Source organism: Loxodonta africana, chromosome 3, assembly GCF_030014295.1.
Source record: "Loxodonta africana isolate mLoxAfr1 chromosome 3, mLoxAfr1.hap2, whole genome shotgun sequence".
NCBI lineage: Eukaryota > Metazoa > Chordata > Mammalia > Proboscidea > Elephantidae > Loxodonta > Loxodonta africana.
Genome location: NC_087344.1, coordinates 193614533 through 193638584, shown reverse-complemented (window position 1 = coordinate 193638584; position 24052 = coordinate 193614533). Strand labels below are relative to the sequence as shown.

The window sequence follows — 24052 nt, the reverse complement described above, 5'->3', positions numbered from 1 at the left end:
GCCTGTTTGTTTTTGTTTTCTGACTATGTTTGTTTATGTTTTCATTTGGAGTGAGGGGAGGTAGAGCTGGGTTGAGGATGGTAAGAGGAATGTTTCATGGAAGACATCACTGAACCAATGATTTAACTGTCTTGTCCCAATTACAGAATCTTGTTACAAATTTCTTATATCTTAAGTCATTTTGTTTAACGTTTTATGCTACCTGAAGCCAGAAACATTCCTCTCTTAAAATACTCCAGCGATCATCCATCACTCATAGGATGAAGTCCAAATTCTTTTTCTTGATCCTCAAGGACCTTCTGCAACCTTATTTCCTGTCAGTCCCTGCCTCTTACCTTACTGTTCCAGAAATATCTGACAGTTTCAGGTCCCCCTACTTCCAATCCCTCCTCACACAGCATATTGTTTCATGACTTAATACATTTGTTCATTATCTTCTCACGTTCTGAAATGCTATTCCCAAGTTTCTCACTTTGCTGTCCGCTATATTTCCTTCAGATGGTCATGCCCGGGCTTCATCTTCATGGGGAAACTTTTGTTGCCCAACACAGAAAGGGCAAATGCTCGCCTTTGGGCATTTCTGTAACACCTTATGTATTCCTATGTCCTAGCATGTGTCATATTATATTGACATTTTCTGTTTGCTTCTCTGTGTTCCCACCCTGTGTTGAAAGAATCTTGAGGGGGGGATAATGTATTATTTCTCCTCTTTGTGTCACCAACTGTCTGATATATACTAAGATGATCAATAAATACTGGTTAAACTAAACACAGTCGGACACACACAAAATCCAACCTAGCTCAAAATTGAAACCATTAACAGTTAAATTTGCTTTTTTGTGTATGTAATAACTTGTAGTAACTTGAAACTAAAAGAAATACAGTCATTTATTTCAAAGTTTTCATCCCATACTTCTTTTTTATCCTGTAATTCTTTTAATTTCTACTAATAAAAATGTATGTGTTATGGTATTTAAAAGTAACTGAAGGTGTCTTTGGAGCCCTGGTGGCACACTGGTTAACAGCTTAGCTGCGAACCAAAAGGTCAGTGATTCGAATCCACTAGCCACTCCTTGCAATCTCTATGGGACAGTTTTGCTGTGTCCTGTAGGCTTTCCATGAGTCAGAATCGACTCAATAGCAACAGCTTTGGATTTTTGGAAGGTGTCTTTGTAATAACACAAACAAGAAGATCAAAGCTTGCATACTAACCGGTGGGTATGAACTGTGGTGATCAAATGTGATTACGCTGTGATGAGGACTTTAGTAATCTGAGCTCTCCTAACAGAGAAGAAGACAGGAACTGGATATTAATTGAACTTCTGCTCTGGGCCAGTCTTTGATCAGGACCCTCCCAATAACTCAGTAAGGCTGACATGCATTACTTAAAACACCATATATCTTCACCTGGGTTCTCTTTGGGACATCTTTGGAAGAGCATTGTGGTCTGGTGGCCCCTTGTCAGAAGAGGAGTTCAGCTCTTCAATGAGTACTGAGCCTGGGTCAGTTTCAGAAGTGTTCCTAACCATTTTTAAGGATCTTGGTCTGTGAGTAGCTACAAGGCTGCTGAAGGGGAACTGTGACCCTATAGAGCTAAAGCTCGTTTGTGATTTTAGCCCTTTGTTGAACTCAACGAACTGATACTCTTATGTGTAAGGAATCAACTTTAGGTATTAGACATGTAATTATTGTGCAGATAATCATAGCCATCAACAAGGTTAAATTGTATTCCTGTAGCACCTACTACTTGCCAGCATAAATTATCTTACTTGATTCTCCCAACAAACTTACAAGCAGGTATTATCAATATTTCCAGCTTTGCAAATGATGCAAGCGTGGGGAGGGTAGAGTCGCTAGCTAAATTGCACTAAATTTTTTAACTGCTAGTTTGTGGAATTGATTTCAAGCCCCAAGTTTTCTGGCTTCATTTTCTATGACAATACTGTTATGATCATCATTGAAAATTGCACTTGTAGTCCTGAAAGTGGTGGCATGAATATACAGACAAGCAGAACTGTGCAGACAAGCAGATCAGAACAGCATTTTTTTTTTTCATTTAAAGGAAATCATAGTTTTTTTTTTCCTAAAAATGAGATGATAGTTTTAAAATATTCTGAAAGAGGGAGCAAGAAAGTTAAGTCCCTTCTTTGTTTGGACTCAAATGTCATGTCCCCCTCTTTTTTTTCCCCCTTTCTCTTTTGGTTTGTTTCTTGGGACATGTTATTTCTTTTACTCTTATGTCCCCTAGTCTTAGTTATCTAATGCTGCTGTAACAGAAATAGCCTCAACGGGAGGCTTTAACAAACGGAAATTTATTTTCTCACTGTTTAGGAGGCTAGAGATCCAAATTCAGGGTGCCTGCTGCAGGAGAAGACTTTCTTTCTCTGTCAGCTTGGAGGAAGGTATTTATCTCTTCTAAACTTCTGCTCTTTAGTGATCTCCATGGGGCTTGGCATCTCTCTTGACCCATTTCTGCTCTGCTGGCTTGTTTAGCCTCTTTTATATCTCAAAAGAGATTGGTTCAAGATAAACACAACACTAATCCTGCCTCATTAACATAACAAAGACAACACATTACCAAATAGGGTTATAACTACAGGCATACAGGTTAGGATTAATAACACGTATTTTGGGGGGACATAATTCAATTCATAACAACCCTCCTTCTCCCTCACAATCAAAAATAGTTTTTTGTTTATTTGTTTTTTAAAGGAGGAGTCAGGCCTACTAATTTCTTGGTTCTCAATGTTGCTACCATGTGTATCAGAAAAAAATCACACCATTTATCATAGTACATAAAATTACAGTTCAAAAAAGTGATAGAATTCATCACTTCTAATCTCATTTTATGTATTAAAAAAAAAATTAGGGAGGTGGAGCCAAGATGGCGGAATAGACAGATGCTTCCCTCAAGCCCTCTTTACAACAAAGACCCAAAAAAACAAGTGAAACGAGTATATTTGTGACAAGCTGGGGGCCCTGATCATCAAGGGCAAGCTTAGACAACAAACTGAGGGGCAGGGGAAGGAAGAGACCGTTCAGAAGTGGAGAGGAGTTATCCGACCTGAATCGTGGGGAGCCCTCAGGCACCATTCCCGGAGCAAACAAAGCAAGATTAAAAAAAAAAAAGCCTAACATCCCAATGGTGATGTTATTATATAAAAGAAGACAACATTAAAATAATAAAGAGGGACTAAGAAATGTAACCATACACCTTCCATATAGAGAGAAAGATACAGTGATACAAAGAAATAAAAGTTATAAATTTAGAAAAACAAGGGTAAATAATAGGTAACCACAAAGGAGACAAATTATCCTACTCGTCAAAATAAAATACAAGGGAAAAATACAGACTCAACAGAAACAAAATCATTGACAACAAATATGAGGAAAGGGCAATATATAAAGAAAATCTACTGAGCACATAAAATCAAGTGGGAAAAAGAAGCTGTCAACACACAAAAAAGACATCAAAATGATAGCACTAAATTCATACCTATCCATAATTACCCTGAATGTAAATGGACTAAATGCACCAATAAAGAGACAGAGAGTGGCAGAATGGATTAACAAACAAGATCCTTCTATATGCTGCCTACAAGAGACACACCTTAGACTTAGAGACACAAATAAACTACAACTCAAAGGCTGGAAAAAAATATATCAAGCAAACAACAATCAAAAAAGAGCAGGAGTGGCCATATGAATTTCTGACAAAATAGACTAAAGTTAAACCCATCATAAACAATAAAGAAGGACACTTATATAATGATTAGAGGGACAATACACTAAGAAGATATAACCGTATTAAATATTTATGCACCCAATGACAGGGCTGCAGGATACATAAAACAAACTCTCTCAGCGTTGAAAAGTGAGATAGACAGCTCCACAATAATAGTAGGAGACTTCAACACACCACTTTTGGTGAAGGACAGGACATCCAGAAAGAAGCTCAATAAAGACACGGAAGATCTAAATGCCACAATCAACCAACTTGACCTAATAGACATATGCAGAACACTCCACCCAACAGCAACCAACTATACTTTCTTTTCTAATGCACATGGAACATTCTCTAGAATAGACCACATATTAGGTCATAAAGCAAGCCTTAGCAGAATCCAAAACACGGAAATATTACAAAGCATCTTCTCTGACCATAAGGCCATAAAAGTGGAAATCAATAACAGGAAAAGCAGGGAAAAGAAATCAAACACTTGGAAACTGAACAATACCCTGCTCAAAAAAGACTGGAAATAGAAGACGTTAAGGATGGGATAAAGAAATTCATAGAATCCAATGAGAATGAAAACACTTCCTATCAGAACCTTTGGGACACAGCAAGAGCGGTGCTCAGAGGCCAATTTATATCAATAAAAGCACACATCCAAAAAGAAGAAAGGGCCAAAATCAAAGAACTATCCCTACAACTTGAACAAATAGAAAGAGAGCAACAAAAGAAACCCACAGACACCAGAAGAAAACAAATAATAAAAATTAGAACTGAACTAAATGAAATAGAAAACAGAAAAAAAATTGAAAGAATTAACAAGACCAAAAGCTGCTTTTTTGAAAAAATCAACAAAATTGATTAACCATTGGCCAAACTGACAGAAGAAAAACAGGAGAGGAAGCAAATAACCCAAATAAGAAACGAAATGGGCGATATTACAACAGACCCAACTGAAATTAAAAGAATCATATCAGATTACTATGAAAAACTATACCCAAACAAATTTGAAAACCTAGAAGAAATGGATGAATTCCTAGAAACACACTACCTACCTAAACTACTACGAATAGAGGTAGAACAACTAAATAGAACCATAACAAAAGAAGAGATTGAAAAGGTAATCAAAAAACTCCCAACAAAAAAAGCCCTGGTCCGGACGGCTTCACTGCAGATTTCTACCAAACTTTCAGAGAAGAGTTAACACCACTACTACTAAAGGTATTTCAGAACAAATTCATTCTATGAAGCCACCATATTGCTTATACGAAAACCAGGTAAAGACACCACAAGAAAAGAAAATTATAGACCTATATCCCTCATGAATATAGATGCAAAAATCCTCAACAAAATTCTAGCCAATAGAATTCAACAACATATCAAAAAAATAATTCACCATGACCAAGTGGGATTCATACCAGGTATGCAGGGATGGTTCAACATTAGAAAACAATTAATCTAATCCACCAAATAAGTAAAACAAAAGACGAGAATCACATGATTTTATCAATTGATGCAGAAAAGGCTTTTGACAAAGTTCAACACTCATTCATGATAAAAACTCTCAGCAAAATAGGAATACAAGGGAAATTTCTCAACATAATAAACGGCATTTATACAAAGCTAATAGCCAACATTACCAATAAATGGAGAGAGCCTGGAAACATTCCCATTGAGAACAGGAACCAGACAAGGATGCCCTTTATCACCACTCTTATTCAACATTGTACCAGAAGTCCTAGCCAGGGCAATTAGGCTAGATAAAGAAATAAAGGACATCCAGATTGGCAAAGAAGAAGTCAAAGTATCTCTGTTTGCAGATGACATGATCTTACACACAGAAAACTCTAAGAAATCCTCCAGAAAACTACTGAAACTAATAGAAGAGTTCAGCAGAGTATCGGGATTCAAGATAAACATACAAAAATCAGTTGGACTCCTCTACACCAACAAAAAGAACATCGAAGAGGAAATGACCAAGTCAATGCCATTTACAGTAGCCCACAAGAAGATAAAATACTTAGGAACAAATCTTACCAGAGATGTAAAAGACTTATACAAAGAAAACTACAGTACACTTCTGCAAGAAACCAAAAGAGACTTACATAAGTGGAAGAACATACCTTGCTCATGGACAGGAACACTTAACATTATAAAAATGTCTATTCTACCAAAAGCCATCTGTACATTTAATGCAATTCCAATCTAAATCCCAAAGACATTATTTAACGAGATGGAGAAACAAATCACCAATTTCGTACGGAAGGGAAAGAGGCCCCGGATAAATAAGGCATTACTGAAAAAGAAGAACAAAGTGGGAGGCCTTAACTTTACCTGATTTTAGAACCTTTTGTACCGCCACAGTAGTCAAAACAGCCTGATACTGGTACAACAATAGATACATAGACCAATGGAACAGAATTGAGAATCCAGACATAAATCCATCCACATATGAGCAGTTAATATTTGACAAAGGCCCCAAAACAGTTAAATGGGGAAAAGACAGTCTTTTTAACAAAGGGTGCTGGCATAACTGGGTATCCATCTGCTAAAAAATGAAACAAGACCCATACCTTACTCCATGCACAAAAACTAACTCAAAATGGATCAAAGACCTAAATATAAAATCTAAAACGATAAAGATCATGGAAGAAAAAATAGAGACAACGTTAGGAGTCCTAATACATGGCATAAACAGTATACAAAACATTATGAAGAATGTAGAACAAAAACTAGATAACTGGGAGCTCCTAAAAATCAAACACTTATGCTCACCCAAAGACTTCACCAAAAGAGTAAAAAGAGTACCTACAGACTGGGAAAAACTTTTTAGCTATGACATTTCTGATCAGTGCCTGATCTCTAAAATCTACATAATACTGCAAGAACTCAACTGCAAAAAGACAAATAACCCAATTAAAAAATGGGCAAAAGATATGAATAGACACTTCAATAAAGAAGACATTCAGGTAGGTAACAGATATATGAGGAAATGTTCACGATCATTAGCCATTAGAGAAATGCAGACCAAACTACAATGAGATTTCATCTCACTCCAACAAGGCTGGCATTAATCCAAAAAACACAAAATAATAAATGTTGGAGAGGCTGTGGAGGGATTGGAACACTTCTACACTGCTGGTGGGAATGTCAAATGGTACAACAACTTTGGAAATCGATTTGGTGCTTCCTTAAAAAGCTAGAAATAGAGCTACCATAGGATCCAGCAATCCCACTCCTCAGAATATATCCTAGAGAAGTAAGAGCCTTTACACAAACAGATATATGCACACCCATGTTCACTGCAGCACTGTTTACAACAGCAAAAAGACGGAAGCAACCAAGGTGCCCATAAATGGATAAATAAACTATGGTATATTCTTTTTTTTTTTATAGTCACACAATAGAATACTACGCATCGAAAAAGAACCATGATGAATCTGTAAAACTTTTCATAACATGGAGGAACCTGGAAGGCATTATGCTGAGTGAAATTAGTCAGTTGCAAAAGGACTAATATTGTATAAGACCACTATTATAAGAACTTGAGAAATAGTTTAAACTGAGAAGAAAACATTCTTTTGTGGTTATGGGGGGGGGAGGGAGGGAGGGTGGGAGTATTCACTAATTAGATAGTAGATAAGAACTACTTTAGGTGAAGGGAAAGACAGCACGCAGTACAGGGGAGTTCAGCACAATTGGACTAAACCAAAAGCAAAGAAGTTTCCTGAATAAACTGAATGCTTTGAAAGCCAGCGTAGCATGGGCAGGGGTCTGGGGACCATGGTTTCAGGGGACATCTAAGTCAATTGGCATAATAAAATCTATTAAGAAAACATTCTGCATCCCACTTTGAAGAGTGGCGTCTGGGGTCTTAAATGCTACCAAGCAGCCATCTAAGATGCATCAATTGGTCTCAACCCACCTGGATCAAAGGAGAATGAAGAACACCAAGGACACAAGGTGATTACGAGCCCAAGAGACAGAAAGGGCCACAAGAACCAGAGACTACATCATCCTGAGACCAGAACTAGATGGTGCCCGGGTAAAACTGATGACAGTCCTGACAGGGAACACAACAGAGAACCCCTGAGGGAGAGGGAGAGCAGTGGGATGCAGACCCCAAATTCTCATAAGACCAGACTTAATGGTCTGACGGAGACTGGAAGGACCCCGGTGGTCATGGCCCCCAGACCTTCTGTTGCCCCAGGAGAGGAACTGTTCCTGAAGCCAACTCTTCAGACATAGATTGGACTGGACAATGGGTTGGAGAGGGATGCTGGTGAGAAGTGAGCTTCTTGGATCAGGTGGACACTTGAGATTATGTTGGCATCTCCTGCCTGGAGGGGAGATGAGAGGGTGGAGGGGGTTAGAAGCTGGCGAAAAGGATACGAAAAGAAAGAATGGAGGGAGAGAGCACGCTGTCTCATTGGGGGAGGGTAACTGGGAGTGTGTAGCAAGGTGTATATGGGTTTTTGTGTGAGAGACTGACTTGATTTGTAAACTTTCACTTAAAGCACAATAAAAATTATTAAAAAAAAAAAAAGAAAGAAAGAAATTAGGTTAGGGAAGGTGCATGACCTGCTTTGAGTTGGAGCTAGTCAGTGGCGGAGCCAAGACCAAAGCTCAGTCCTCCTGTCTCCCAATCCCCACCTCCACAGTGCCCGCTAATGAATGCAGGAAGTGGTTGTACTTCCATATGGTTCAAGTGAAGCTGGGGGCCAGTCTCCTCATCAGGCCTGGGGGGGTTTTTCCTAAATGGGCTGTATCCTAGAGCTGCTTCTTTGACATCCTGTTCTGTGGTCCAGGGTTCCCAATTAGCATTAATTGAGGGAGCCCAGAGGAGAAACCTGGGGCCTCCCCAAAGCTTCCTGTTCCAGGATGCACGTTGGGTGAGTCACTGCAGAGAAAATGCTGATAATTACCGAAGTGGAGGCTGTGCTTCCCCAGCTCAATTAAGCAGCTTGTTTGCCTTCTCATTAGCAAACTTGTTTGCACTTTACACTGTTCCCCTGAGTTGCTCAGAAGAAAAGTTTTACAGGATTCCCTTAGCTGGATAAGTCTGGCTCTCATGCTTTCCTTTGGGACATCCAGTAACGCGAGTCCTACCTAACTGGCTACGTGTGGCTGTGTTAGTTCAGCAATGGAACCATAGCTTCTCTGCTTAACCAGAGGGATGTGAAAGTTGAATCCCAGACTGGCTAAGCCTATGCAAGTTACCATATCTTCCTGAAGTCAGACTGAGAAGGAGGGGTATTTAGACTTGTTTTGGACACACTGCACAAACATCGCTAGGCTCATGTCATGCTCTCTAGCTTCTGAGTAAAAGTTCCCCCGGTTTCTGCTCTCTTCTCCCCTCCACACACAACTCCTACTGACCCATACATTGACACAGCTCTTTAATGTTCACAAAGCATACACATATTTCAGCAGTGTCTCCCTTTGAGGCAAGGCAGGAGAGGGTACATATTACTATTCCCTATTTTTCCAAAGGAGGAGCCCTGGTGGCACAATGGTTAAGAGCTCAGCTGCTAACCGAAAGGTGGGTGGATTGAACCTACCAGCAGCTCTACAGGAGAAAGATGTAGCAGTCTCTTCCATTAAGATCACAGACTTGGAAACCTTATGGGGCAATTTTACTCTGTCCCAGAGAGTCAATATGAGTTGAACTAGGTGGCATTTTTTTCTTTTTTTCCAATAGAAGCCTGAGGCTGAAGTATCTTACTCAGAACAAGAGCAGGACTTCATTGCACCAAAGTGTCGTGTGCCTACTGCACGGGAAGGGGGATTTCTAGCCCTGTCCACCCTTTCTCTATTAAGTTATGCCATCATCTAGCACTCATTTCCTAAACCTCAGTCCATATGCCTCAATCTGTATGGCTCTAGTCTTGTTGACCTTTTTGATGGGGACATTAGATTGTGTTTCCTGCTCAGAATGCACTCATGCCTATGTCCAGCACAATAGTCAGATCTGAAACCATGGGTGTTATTTCCTCCTTCACATGAGTCCAGCAATTGTTGCATAGGCCCAGCAATTAGCAGACCCAGCTCCCTTGCAATATCAAAGACAACACCCTAGAAATCATCTGACCCCCTAATTTCAAGTTTAAAAAAAAAAGCAGCATTGGAAGTAAATATATATAAAGGAGATAAGTACAAAGTAGAAAATGGATTAAGAAGTAGAAATGGGGACCCAAAGCTCTGGCCACTCCCTGTGCCCTTTCTTCTCAACCAGCTCCCCCACCACTTTCTTCTGCTGAGATGATCTAGCTCAACCTTCTGACTTTCAGATGAGTGAATCAAGGGATCAGGAGGTGTCATGGATTGAACCGTGTCCCCCCCAAAATATGTGTCAATTTGGTTAGGCCATGATTCCCAGTATTGTGTGGTTGCCCTCCATTTTGTGATTGTAATTTTATGCTGAGAGGATTAGGGTGGGATTGTAACACCACCCTCACTCAGGTTACCTCCCTGATCCAAGGTAAAGGGAGGTTCCCTGGAGTGTGGCCTGCACCACCTTTTATCTCTGAATAGATAAAAGGAAAGGGAAACAAGCAGAGAGTTGAGGACCTCATAGCACCAAGAAAGCAGCACCAGGAGCAGAGTGCATCCTTTGGACATGGGATTCCTGTGCCTGAGAAGCTCCTCGACCAGGGGAGGAATGAGGACAAGGAACTTCCTCCAGAGCCGACAAAGAGAGAAAGCCTTCCACTGGAGCTGACACCCTGAATTTGGCCACGTAACCTACTAGACTGTGAGAGAATACATTTCTCTTTGTTAAAGCCATCGACTTTATTATGGCAGCACTAGATGACTAAGACAGGAGGTGACATGACCTGCCCAAGGATGCACAGTGTATCAGTGGCTAAGACAGGTGGAACTTGCCAGAGACAAGGTCACTGTATGTATCTTGAATGTTCTTTATGAAATTATTTTTCCAATTCCTATATAATTGCTCAAATATCAATTTTTGCTTTTTATTTTTATGTTTTATGCCGGTAACTGTCAGCTGCTTTTACATGCACATACACATACATACACACACACATATAGTTTTTAATTTAATTTAATTTTTATACCTTCTAAGAAAGGAAACCCTGGTGGCGTAGTGGTTAAATGCTACGGCTACTAACCAAAGGGACTGCAGTTCAAATCCACCAGGTGCTCCTTGGAAACTCTGTGGGGGCAGTTCCACTCTGTCCTATAAGGTTGCTATGAGTTGGAATCGACTCGATGGCACTGGGTTTGGTTTTTCTTTTTTTGTTTGTTTTTTAAGAGAGGATCATCCCAATTTTTAGATAATAAAAATGTAAGTAAGAAGTATTACTGGACTTGTAAGAAGAAAGATCCACTCCAGCTAGGTGGGTGAACTTGGCAAGACTTCCTCAGCCTCATTCTCTTTGCAAAGTGAGAGACTGGGGGTAGATGAATGCTCACATTCCTTCCAGCTTGGGAGTTTTGATTCTATGACTGCAACACTTCTTAAAGAAAGCAGTACCTGAACTAGGCCCGGTGTTTAGGGTCCGAATCTCCAAAACAGTGAGGAGAAAAGTGTTGGTCCAAATCCCTGTTTTGCCATATTTTGCCATGTAATTCTGAAGTAACTTTTATATGACATCAGTTTTCTCGTATTTGAAAAGATTATAATGACCACTACCCAGTCTTATAAGGATTAAAGAAAAGAAAACAAGCAAAGTGCCTAACACTGTTCTCAACCCTTAGAAGTTACTCAATAAGTAATACATATACCTATTGCTGTCATGTTGATTCCAATTCATGGCGACCTCATTTATTACAGAGTATGACTGCTCCACAGGGTTTTTTGGCTATAATCTTTATCGAAGAAGATCGCCAATCCTTTCCTCTGCAAAACTTCTAGGTGGGTTCCAACTGCCAAACTTTAGGTTAGCAGTCAAGCGCAAATCATTTGTGCCACCCAGGGACCGTCTTCAATAAATAATAAAAATCCTTACTATTCCAGAGACAGTGCAGTGTAGTGGTTAGAAAACTTACTTTGAAGCCTGTCTGCCCAGCTCTGCCACATTAGCTCTACCACTTACTTGCTGTATGACCTTGAACAATTCACTTAACCTCTTTCTGCCTCAGTTTCTTCAGCTGTTAAATGGGGACAATAATAAAACCTTCTTCAGAGAATTATTGTGAGGGTTAGATTATTTTATACATCTAAAACATGCAGGACAGTAAACAATATGTATGAGTTCATTAATATTACTGAAAAATTTTCCACATAAATTTCTGCAGTAGGAATTTCTTTTCTTTTTGAACACACCTAGTTTTACACGTAGCTCATATTTTTTTCCACAGGTAGGGTCAGTAAAATTGGTAAAACTCCAAATCAAGCATCTCCTTTGGACCTAGGTGTCCAAAGTCACCCTCCCGCATTCTGCGTATTTCTCCCTTTTTTTATGAAATTTATACTCTCCTCTAGTGCACAGCTTTTGGTTCTCTATCCTTTTGTTACTCTTTCTGCTCTTCTGCATTGTGGTTCCCTCCATCTGCCTTGATTGACGGGCGGTCCTTGAGGCAACAAAATACTACTTGACCAATGAAGTCCCTGGTGGCAGCCCCAAAGAATTGCTGACGATTGCTTGGGTCACATTAATCAGCACTGTGGGGTCTATATTGTGTGGTGGGTTTGGGGCACTTACAACCCGGTCGTGGAGCTATAAATAGTTCTCTAAGAACTCCAGATAGCATGCATCTTGCTATTGATTTCTAAGCCAGTAGTTAGTATTCATTCATTTATGAATGAATGAATGAATAAATGAATGAAGAACCTCTAAGGTTCTAAACAGGGTAAGAGATTAAATGCCCCTCCTATAACGTCACCAGGAAGCCATCTCCTTTTTAATGTCAATTCATTGCTCCAGACTCCCCACCCCCTTTACTTCACAAACTTTTACTCTGTACAGCTTTCCAAAGTCATTCCTGTCAGATCATCCTCAGTGCAAAAAAAAAAAAAAACCAAGCTTCCAGCAAATACAGCTAACAGGTGTGCTGAACTACTGATCTCCCTGTCTCTGACCCTTTGAGTGGTCCCAGAAAGCCTGAGGGGAGCAGAGCCCCCGGACTGGTTGCCCTTGGCAGCCAGCAGCCTTTCTGCTCAGATCAGTGTGGCATACAAATATTATCACTTTTATGTGCTATGATATGAAAAAGAAATGGGAAGAAATGTGTCAGTGTGACACTTCGGGGTAAACCTTTGAGGCCCAGGTTTTGGCTCCTTCTATGTTAAATCAGGTTTATCACTCTAGATGGAAAAAAAATATATTCATATATTCGGACTACTCACTTTGCTGAAGCACCAAGGGTAACATTCTAGCATCCAGGATTTTCATACCGTTTATCATCCAAAACAAGCCTGAACATTTTAAAGAATGAAATAGGGCACTCACAACAATTATTCTGGACAAAAGACATCAGCCAGAACTCTCCTGAGCAAACCAGGACATAAAAATGAAAATTTTTGTTTCATTAAATAATACCTGTTTTAGCCAATTTGGCTCTGACTCATGATGACCTTACGTGTGTTAGAGTAGAACTCTGGTTTTTCAATGGCTCTTTTTCACAAGCAGATTTCTAGGCCTTTCTTCCAAGATGCCTCTGGTTGGATTTGAACCTCTAACTTTATGCTTTGCAGCTAATGCCTTCGTTGTTGAAAAATCAAAATATTCCTAAAAAGGTACATGTAGAAGAGTGTTTCTCCACCTCCCAGCCCCATCTGCCTCTTATTTCCCCTTGCCAGCCCCTACTCCCCACCTCTGCCATAGGAAACAACTTTTGTTACTATTTCCTGTAACCCTGTAGGAGCCCTGCTGACATAGAGGTTAAGTGCTCACCTGCTAACCAAGAAGTCCACACTTTGGATCTACCAGTCGCTCCTTGGAAACTCTATGGGGCAGTTCTAATCTGAATATAGGGTTGCCGCGACTCGACAGCAATGGGTATAACTCTGCAGTGTTTCTTTATGCAAAAATAAACACATATGAACATTCTTATGTACCGTCTGGATATTTTTACATATCGCTGCAGAAGTTGCCTCCTCATTTTGGTAAACGGCCTCATGGTGTGCCATTGTGTGTTTAATTATCCAGTCCCCTATTGAAGGGCTCTTGCGTTGCTTTCAGTATTTTGCTATTACAAACAGAGCTACAATGAATAACTTTGTGTACACGTCATTTCACATATGTGTGCACACATATCTGCAAGACGAATTTCTAGAAGTGGGATTACTGGGTCATAGTACAAATTAAATGTGTAATTTGCATAAATATTGGTACATTTTCCTCCAAATATACTATTTTGTACTAGCAATGTATGAAAACATCTGTTTCTTTGCAGCCTCCCCAGCAATGTGTGTTTTTAAACATCTAGATCTTTGTCAGCCTGAAAGGTGAGAAAACCATCTCTGTGTTGTTTAAAGTTATATGTATTTTATTATGAGTTAGGCTGAATATCTTTTCATATATTTAACTGTTCTGGTGGCACAGTGGTTAAGAACTTGGCTGCTAACTAAGAGGTCAACAGTTCGAACCCAGCAGCTGCTCCTTGGAAACCCTATGGGGCAGATCTACTTTGTCCTATAGGGTCGCTGTAAGTCAAAATAGACTTGATGGCAATGGTTTTTTTTTTTTTTTGGTTTGGTGGTGCAAATGGTTTGCGATTGGCCACAAACCTAAAGGTTAGCAGTTCAAATGTTCCCAGTGGCACCAAAGAAGAAAGGACTAGAATATTCTGTTAAGATTACCGCCAAGAAAACCGTATAGGGCAGTTCTGATCTGTAATATATGAAAATATTCTCATGAGTGGGAATCGACCAAATGGCAAAAGGTTTTCGTTTTTGGTTGATTTGTAAATGCCTGTTTGGGGATCAGTCTTTTTTTTTTTTATATAATTTTTATTGTGCTTTAAGTGAATGTTTACAAATCAAGTCAGTCTGTCACATATAAGCTTATATACTCCATACTCCCACTTACTCTCCCCCTAATGGGTCAGCCCGCTTCCCCCTTCCAGTCTCTCCTTTTGTGACCGTTTTGCCAGTTTCTAACCCTCTCTACCCTCCTATCTCCCCTCCAGACAGGAGATGCCAACACAGTCTCAAGTGTCCACCTGATACAAGTAGCTCACTCTTCATCAGCATCTCTCTCCCACCCATTGTCCAATCCCTTCCATGTCTGATAAGTTGTCTTCGGGAATGGTTCCTGTCCTGGGCCAACAGAAGGTTTGGGGACCATGACCACCAGGATTCCTCTAGTCTCAGTCAGAACATTAAGTCTGGTCTTTTTATGAGAATTTGGGGTCTGCATCCCACTGTTCTCCTGCTCCCTCAGGGGTTCTCTGTTGTGCTCCCTGGGGGATCAGTCTTTTTTACTGAAAATTAAGCATCTTGACAAAAGGGACTATGTTTCATGCATTTCACTTTCCCAGTATGAAGCATCAGAAATAGAAGACGATGTTCAAGAAATGTATATACTGAATGAATAACATAATTGCTGTGATTTCTCTTCTTCTCATACTATTTTGGCTGCACTTGATATAACCTTTTCTCATCTTTGGATGATTTTTTTTCTTCAAAAATATTACTACACATAAACATGGCCACAATGTAGAACACTTAAATGGATTAAAAACCACTCATAAAAATTGTTTTAAAACAATTATCTATTCCTTTCTAATCATGTCCTATAAACATAGGCTTTGTTCAAATATTAGCAATCACATGTTCAAATATTGGTACTTTTGAAATCCTGCTTTCTTCACTTCACACTATAGTAGGGATCCCCAGCTATCTCTCTTGCTAAGTCATGGATTCCTTAATGGAGTCATTGAGCCTTGTTCTTTTCACTTTCTCCATTCCTAATTCAGAATAAAAGTTAAGTGAACACTCTCTACTTATAGGGGATGACATGAGAAGAAAAACAATTTCCTCAGCTAAGCAAGGCCTACACTTTGAACCCTCCAACTTTTATTTTTCCTCATCATGCTACTTATAATTAAAAACCCTCCTTCCTCATTCATATAGAATGCTGAAACTTTAAGCATTCATTTTGCATCGGTTTTGTTTTGTGTAGATGTTTCTTATAAATGAGTATTAGTATCACGTTGATTAGTTTCCAAAGACAAGCACATAGTTGTTATAATATACTCATTTAATACCAAGCCAAGACAACATCTGTTTGGCCCATTACAAAGCACAGGAGAAGTCTGTATCAGATTATATCTGCTACAGATTATGTCTGATAGGGCTGCAGATGAGGGGTGTTTTGGTATTGAGAACTGTGGAGATGCAGTAATTTTGCAAAATGGTAGTTGCAACCATACATCCTGGAGAGAGGCCAGGTGTTTCAGATGAAGTGGAATCTATACTCAAGGATGGAAAAGACTGAATGGGAACCTCTAATTGTCTAAGCTTCTGAGATTTCTTTATTCAAACAGGTATTCTTCCAACATTGACTTTACATTATTTTCTAAGTAAAACTCTCAAAACCAAATATCCTTTTCTGTTGTTTAAACAACTCTAGTTCTCATGGGAAAATTTTCCAGGTTGTTCTGAGGAGAGTCAATTGTTTTTACTAAGTTTATGTGCAAATTTTCTTGGTCAATGTCCTTATATCCAATTTAATGTTGCTATTATATTGCCTTCTGATTCTGATTCCTAAAAATTAAACCACAATTAGACTTACAATTAGATCTACAAATGATAAACCAAAAAAAAAAAAAAAAAAACACCAAACCCAGTGCCGTCGAGTCGATTCCGACTCATAGCGACCCTATAGGACAGGGTAGATACAAATCCGTTATCCTCTTAGTTATCTAGTTCTGTTATAATGGAAATACCACAGTGGGTGGCTTTAACAAAGAGAAATTTATTCTCTCACAGTTTAGGGAGCTAGAAGTCCAAATTCAGGTGCCAGCTCCTAGGGAATGCTTTCTTTCTGTCAGCCCTGGGAGAAGGTCCTTGTCATCAATCTTCCCCAGTTGAGGAGATTCTCAGCCCTGGGGTCCTGGGTCCAAAGCACACACTTTGATTCTGGTTCTTCCTGCTTGGTAGTAGGACATCCCTCTCCTCTCTGCTAGCTTTTCTCTTTTATATCTCGAAAGAGATTAACTCAGGATATAACCTAATCCTGTAGATTGTGTCCTGCCTTATTAACATAACTGCCTCTAATCTTGCCTCGCTAACATCATAGAGGTTAGGATTTCCAACAAGTTGACACACTTCTTGGGGACACAATTCACTCCATAACACCCTCAATGGATTAATGCTTTCAGTCTATTACATATACAGCCTCTATATGGATCCAGTTCATGCTTATACATAGTGCCAAGTCAAATTCATAGTTCATACAAAGATGATAAGGCTTTATAGAGATGATACTCACAGTGATTGAAATGAAAGCAATGATGTAAAAGTGGATAAGCATCTTGTGGAAATTGCATAAAATAATAATTGTGGTAGTGGTATAAATAATGGTAGGAATGCTGGAGGTGGTGGTTTAGAACAGTGCATGGACTATAGTAGGTATCCAGTAATGATTGAATCAATGAATAAATGACAATGGACAAAATGAAGATAGTGGTGGTGGTGATTATGATGGAGATGGACGTAATCAAAGCAGAAGTGATGGTGCTGCTACTGATTATTCTCATACAGCGGTAAGGTTAGTAGTGAGCAAACTGATGATATACTTGTCTCCAGCCATCCAGCAATCCTCCTCGGAGTGGAGTAGAGTGGAGAGGAATCTAGATGGGGAGTATACTTACAAGAATTTACATATTATCAAGAGGGATCCATCCCTGGAGAAGGACATCATGTTGTTAAAAGTAGAGGGTCAGTGACAAAGAGGAAAACCTTCAATGAGATGGACCGATACAGTGGCAGCAAATTTGGGCTTGAGCATGGCAACTAATGCAAAAAGGCCAAGTTGTTATTTTCTATGTGTGCAAAGGGGCATGCAAAATGGATCGTCTGTCATCATGAACAGTGATGTGGAATTTGTAAAAGCTCTAGTGACCCGGAGGAGGCAAAGTCCCTGGGATTGTATACCAGAGCCCAACAAGGAGGGTTGCAGAGTTGAGAAAAGTCTGCTACACTTTTCTATGCCCAACTTCCTTCCCAGAGGAACCCCTTTTGAGAGCTAGTCACAGATGGCAACTCCAAGGAATGCACAGCAAGAAGGCCCTGGGAGGCCAGAATTCCAGGAGTATGAAATATAGGTGGTGGTGTTGTTAAGTGCTGTAGATTTGGTTCCGACTCACAGTGACAGTATGTACAACAGAATGAAACATTGTCCGGTCCTGCACCACCCTCACAATCATTGTTATACTTGAGCCCATCGTTGCTGCCACTGTGTCAATCCATCTCATTGAAGGCCTTCCTCATTTTTGCTGACCCTCCACTTTATCAGGTACTGATTCCTCCTGATAATATGTCCAAAGTATGTGAGATGTAGTCACACTATCCTTGTTTCTAAGGAGCATTCTAGTTGTACTTCTTCCAAGACAGATTTATTCCTTCTCATGGCAGTCTGTTGTATATTCAATATTCTTCACCAACACCACAATTCGAAGGCTTCAATTCTTCTTCAGTCTTTCTTATTCATTGTCCATTTTTATAATGCATATAAGGCAATTGAAAACACCATGGCTTGGGTCAGGCACACCTGAGTCTTCAAGGATGTTGCAGCAGAGGTGAGAACAGTAGAAGAAGAGAACTAGGAGAAGCTTTTGACACTTGCGTGGGTGAGGTTTATTAGGCTGTGGAAGGAAAACTTTAGGAACATTGGTGTTGACACTCCCTCCCCATAAATATTTTTCAGTGATTTAGAGAGCAATAAATTATTCCTTCTGTGAGAGACTTGCAAAATATCTATTTAAACCTTCACTATTTTAGAAAAGAGGAAATTGAGGTTAAGTGAAGAGAAGCTTCTCAGAGCGTATTGCCAGTTATCGGCAAAGCAAGTTTACAAAACCAAATCCATGATTTCAGAGAAAGTTCTTTGTTTTATATTACAAGGCTTCTAGATCAATTCCTAGGAGGAAAAGGGGAGCTTTGACCTCACTGGTTTTCTCTCTGAGACTTCTGGTCTGTATCCTTCAGTGATCATCTTTTAAAAGGCACAGTGTGTCTACTGGGTGAGTTATCATTAGGCAATATGGACCTGAGCTCTCAGAGATTGTTTTCAGAGTTTCTGCATTTATTTCTTTTCCCATCTCTTCTCCTAGTTCTTAAAAGAACAATCTACATACTCCAGAGGAGCTCCCTAAGAAAATATCAACAGTCAGTATTTAGGGGCATATTTGTCTCCACTAACAGCCAAATATTTCTGGTTGTTTTATCATTGGAAATTATAGGGGAGAGAGAGGTAGGAATTTTCCCCTCTCTCTTCTTTCCTGAACATAGAGGCGAGAAGAAATATAGTTGTCAGAATCTCTGGAACCCAGTATTATATAAAAAAGTTTATACTAGAGGATTAGGGGCCTGGATTTCTAATCCCAGAGTTCCTCTACTGAAAAATGAGGTGCATTGATTAGATAATGTCTATGTTCCTTTCAGGTGCTCAGATTCTACATCTTTGGCACTAAGAACATTTCCTTAATCAAAGAACATGCCTGCACAGCTAATCCTTTGTCCTTTTTTCCTCAGTCCTGGGAATAATGATCAGGCCAACCACACTTGGACTCAAAGTTTCATCCTTGCTGGTTTCACTACCACTTGGACTCTGCAACCTCTTACCTTCTTGGCGACCCTGTGCATCTGTCTCCTCACCCTGGCAGGGAACCTGTTCATCATTGCCCTTGTTCAAAAAGATTCTGGACTGTTCACACCCATGTGCTTCTTCATCAGTGTCCTCTCCTTATTGGAGCTCTGGTATGTCAGACCCACGGTGCTCATGCTGCTGCATACCTTGCTCCGTAGACGTTCACCCATCTCGTCTGCTTTGTGCTTCATCCAGCTCTATGTCTTCCACTCCTTGGTCATGACTGAGTGCTGCCTGCTGGGTGTAATGGCTCTGGACTGCTATCTTGCCACCTGTCTCCCACTCCACTACTTCGCACTTATGAACAGACAGACAGCAGTTATGGCTAGCAGGTGCCATTCTCAGCACCAGTTTGCCAGCCAACCTCACAGCCAGTCTTCCTTTCTTCTTGAAGGAGGTGGCCCATTACTTTTGGGACCTGGCACTACTAATATAATTGACATATGTGGAGACAGGCTGGCATGCTCAAGTCCATGGGACAGTGATTGGTGTGGCCACTGAGTTCAACTTTGTGCTCATTTTGGGACTCTTATGGGGGCATCCTGAAAGCTTTGCTGAAGCTGCCCTCAGCTGCCAGCTGTGCCAAGGCCTTCTCTACCTGTTCTTCCCATATGACTGTAGTAGCACTATTCTATGGTTCTGCCTTCGCAGTGTGTGTAGCTTCACCTGGGGGTTAACCTAAGGGTATAGACAAGCTTATTACCTTAATATATGCTTGATATATCCTTTACAACAAGGAGGTGAAGAAGTTTGTGAAGGGCGTCACTGATAGGATCAGGAGTATTTTAAAGGGACCCTGGTGATCTCCATTGTCATAGCTCAATTTTTTGGTAAGTATAAAAATCAGCTAGTTAGTCAACCTTCTGGTGAGAGTTAATGTAATGGAATCAATCAGATCATTGGTCAAACATGCTACAGACATCTATTCAAGAGGACCTAGTCCTGGGATGATGAGCACTGGAATATGTAGTGAGAAAGGAGCTATGGCCTCTGATTCCATCCCAACCTAATGGAGGACAAATGCTACAAAAGAAAAAAAGAAAAAACCAGGAACAGTGCAAATGTTTTAGCTGAACAGATGTCTTAGAGAAGTGTCCCTTGGTGGTGCAAATGATTAACACGCTCAGTGCTAATCAGAAGGTTCAAGTCCACCCAGTGGTACCTCAGAAGACAGGCTTGGTGATCTACTTCTGAAAAATTAGCAATTGAAAATCCTGGTCTAATTATTTCTGCTTTGTTCAACGTTTCAGTTTCGTGAATTTTAATGAGAAGCAGTTTCATTACAGGGAGCCCTTGTGACATAATGGTTGATCGGTCAGTTGTTACCCAAAAAGTCTGCAGTTCAAAACAACCAGCCTTCCCTCAGGAATGAAGATGTGGCGGTCTGTTTCCGTAAAGATTACAGCCTTGGAAACCATATGGGGCAGTTTTACTCTGCCCTATAGGGTCACTGTGAGTCAGGATCGACTCAGCAGCAATGGGGTTTAGTCTCATTACTAAAATCTTTCCGCCTGTGGCAACTCTAAATATTTTCTCCGTATCATTTGTTTTTCAGCAATTTGACTATTGTGTCCCTAGTCATGGTTTTTCTTTGTATTTATCAGCTTGGGGTTGGTTGAATCTTTGGTTCTGTAAGTCAATATTTTTCAAAATATTTGTGAAATTTCAGCCATTTTTTATTCAGAATTTTTTTTCTGCTTCATTTTTATTCTCTTATCCTTTTAGGACTTGTATTATTTATATATTAGATGTTTTTTGCTGTTTTCACATAGTTACTGTAGATTTCATTTATTTTTTAAATTCTTTTTTCTCCGCAGTTCAGAGTAAATAATTTCTATTGATTAATCAACGAATTCATTTATTCATTCTTCTATAATCTTCAATTTACTATTAAGTCAATCCTGTGAATCTTTATTTTCAATTATGGAAATTTACAGTTCTAGAATTACATTAGTTCTCTGCTGTGTCTCTCTATCTATGTACTTATTCAGGTCATATTTGCCTTTAATTATTAGAGTATATTTTATTTTCAAATTTTATTAATGTTTATAACAGCTGCTTTAAAGACATTGTTAAACACAACATCTGAGCCATCCCGTCATCAATTTCTATTGGCTGCTTCCACCCACCCACTAAACATGGGTCACAATTTCTTTTTTCTCTGCTATTCTACTAATTTTAGACTGTATAATACACATTATTAATGGTATGTTGTATAGACTGGATAGTTTTAAATCTTTTGAAAGATTTTGTTGTTGTTTTGTTGTTACTGCTGTGATTCTCATAAAAAAACCCACTGCCTTCAAGTCAATTCGACTTATGGTGACCCTACAGGGCAGAGTAGAACTGCCCCATAGGGTTTTTAAGGAGCGGCTGGTGGATTTGAACTCTTTTGATTAGCAGCTGAGTGCTCAATCACTGTACCACCAGGGCTCCTGTGATTCTCATAGGCATTTCAGTTATTGCCTGATCACACAAACTTGTAGACTTGGTTTTATGATTTGTTATAATAGATTTATGTAGATTACAAGATATTTCCTGAAGCTGTCTATCTTGGAAGGACTTGGATTCTATCTTTTCTTTGAATCATGTTGAGGCTTGGCCTTAGGCTTTGTTAGGAAAGGTCTAGAGTAGTCTTTAGCATATCGCATTAATTTTACTGCTAAGATGCAACTTTTTTCAGTCTCTTCTAAGGCCCAGTAATAAGACAAAAGCCGTTTCTCAAAATGAGAGTAGTTATCTGCAGAGGATGCCAGGGCTTTGCTCCAAAATCCTAAGAGTCCACATTGTGATTCACCATTAGGGGTCTGCCAAAGACTCCAAAAAGCATCTCTGTCTGCCACAGACATTTCAAGCACCATTGGATCAGCTGGATCATATGGCTCAAGTGGCAGAGTGCCTTGTATAGTAGCCAGAACCTGTTGCAGAACCTTCTCTTGTTCTGGGCCCCACTCAAAACCAGCAGCTTTTCGAGTCTCATGATAAATAGGCTGGAGCAGCACACCCAAATGAGGAATATGTTGCCTCCAAAATCCAAAGAGGCCCACTAGGCATTGTGCCTCATTTTTAGTTGTGGGAGCAGCCAGATGCAATCACTGATCCTTCCGAAGAAATATCTCAATATGCCCCACACCACTGGATCCCTAGAAATTTCACTGAGGTGGAAGGTTCCTGAATTTTTGTGGAATTAATTTTCCATCTTCTAGCACACAAATGTTTCACTAATAAGTCCAGAGTAATTGACACTTCTTCCTTACTAGGTCCAATCAGCATAATGTCATCAATGTAATGTACCAGTGTGAAGTGTTATGGAAGGGAAAGATGATCAAGATCCCTGCACACTAAATTACAACACGGGGCTGGGGAGTTGATGTAGCTCTGAGGCAGGCAAGTGAAGGTGTATTGCTGGCCTTGCCAGCTGAAGACAAACTGCTTCTGGTGGTTCTTTGAAACAGGTATGGAGAAAAATGCATCGGCCAGATCAATAGCTGCATACCAGGTACCGGAAGATGTATTAAGTTGCTCAAGCAATGAAACTACCTCTGAAACAGCAGCTGCAATTGAACTCACCACCTGGTTAAGTTTTCAGTAATCCACAGTCATTCTCCAGGCTCCATCTGTTTTTCACACAGGTCAAACAGGCGAGTTGAATGGGGATGTAGTGGGAATCATCACCCCAGCATCTTTCAAGTCCTTGATTGTGGCAGTAATCTCTGAAATTCCTCCAGGAATGTGGTATTGCCTTTGATTTACTATTTTCCTTGGTATAGGCGGTTCTAATGCCTTCCACTTGGCTTTTCCTACCATAATAGCCCTTACTCCATTTGTTGGTGATCCAGTGTAGGAGTTCTGCCAGTTGCTAAGTATATCTATCCCAATTATGGATTCTGGAACTGGGGAAATCACTATAGGATGCGTTTGGGGACACACTGGACTTAATGTGAGATGGACATGAGTCAAGGCTCCACTAATAACCTGACCTCCATATGCCTGCTGTCTGATTTGTGGGCCACAGTGATGTTTTAGGTCTCTTGGAATTAGTGTCAGTTCAGAGCCAGTATGCAGTAATCCCCCAAAAGTCTGATTATTTGCTTTTTCCCAAAGAACAAAGGTCATAGATCCCTTTGGGAAAGGCTGGGAGAGAAATTATCAGTACAAATTTTTGGCAGTGTATTGGAGTCCTTCCTCAAGGGTACCTGGGCTCCCCTTTATTCAGGGGGTTGTAAGCCTTTAAACTCACTCAAGTCTGGGAATTGATTGAGGGACTGTGACTCTCTCTTCTGGTGATTCGAGTTAGGCTGCCATTCACCTGACCTAGAATTTATTTGTTTGTACAGATCAAGTAAATATTTAGTAGATTCCCTAGTATTTCACTCCTCGGGACACCATGACTAAGTAGCCAATACCGTAAGTCCATACAGGTCTGACTATTCTGGTTACTGCTTTGACTCTGCTGTCCATAACTATAACTACACCAACCTTATCTTTGTTGACTGGGTGCTGCCACTTGGCCCCTACTATCATGGGGTTCAATCAG

General features: G+C 40.0%; 1 protein-coding gene and 1 pseudogene across 1 annotated transcript in view; one reads left to right on the top strand and one right to left on the bottom strand.

Annotated features, from left to right (window-relative positions):
* LOC100661557 (myeloid cell nuclear differentiation antigen-like) overlaps positions 1-24052 on the bottom strand; it is a 58864-nt gene that overhangs the window by 11241 nt on the left and 23571 nt on the right. The gene's annotated exons all lie outside the window — the stretch shown is intronic.
* On the top strand, positions 16530-20192 carry LOC135230565 (olfactory receptor 6N2-like; annotated as a pseudogene).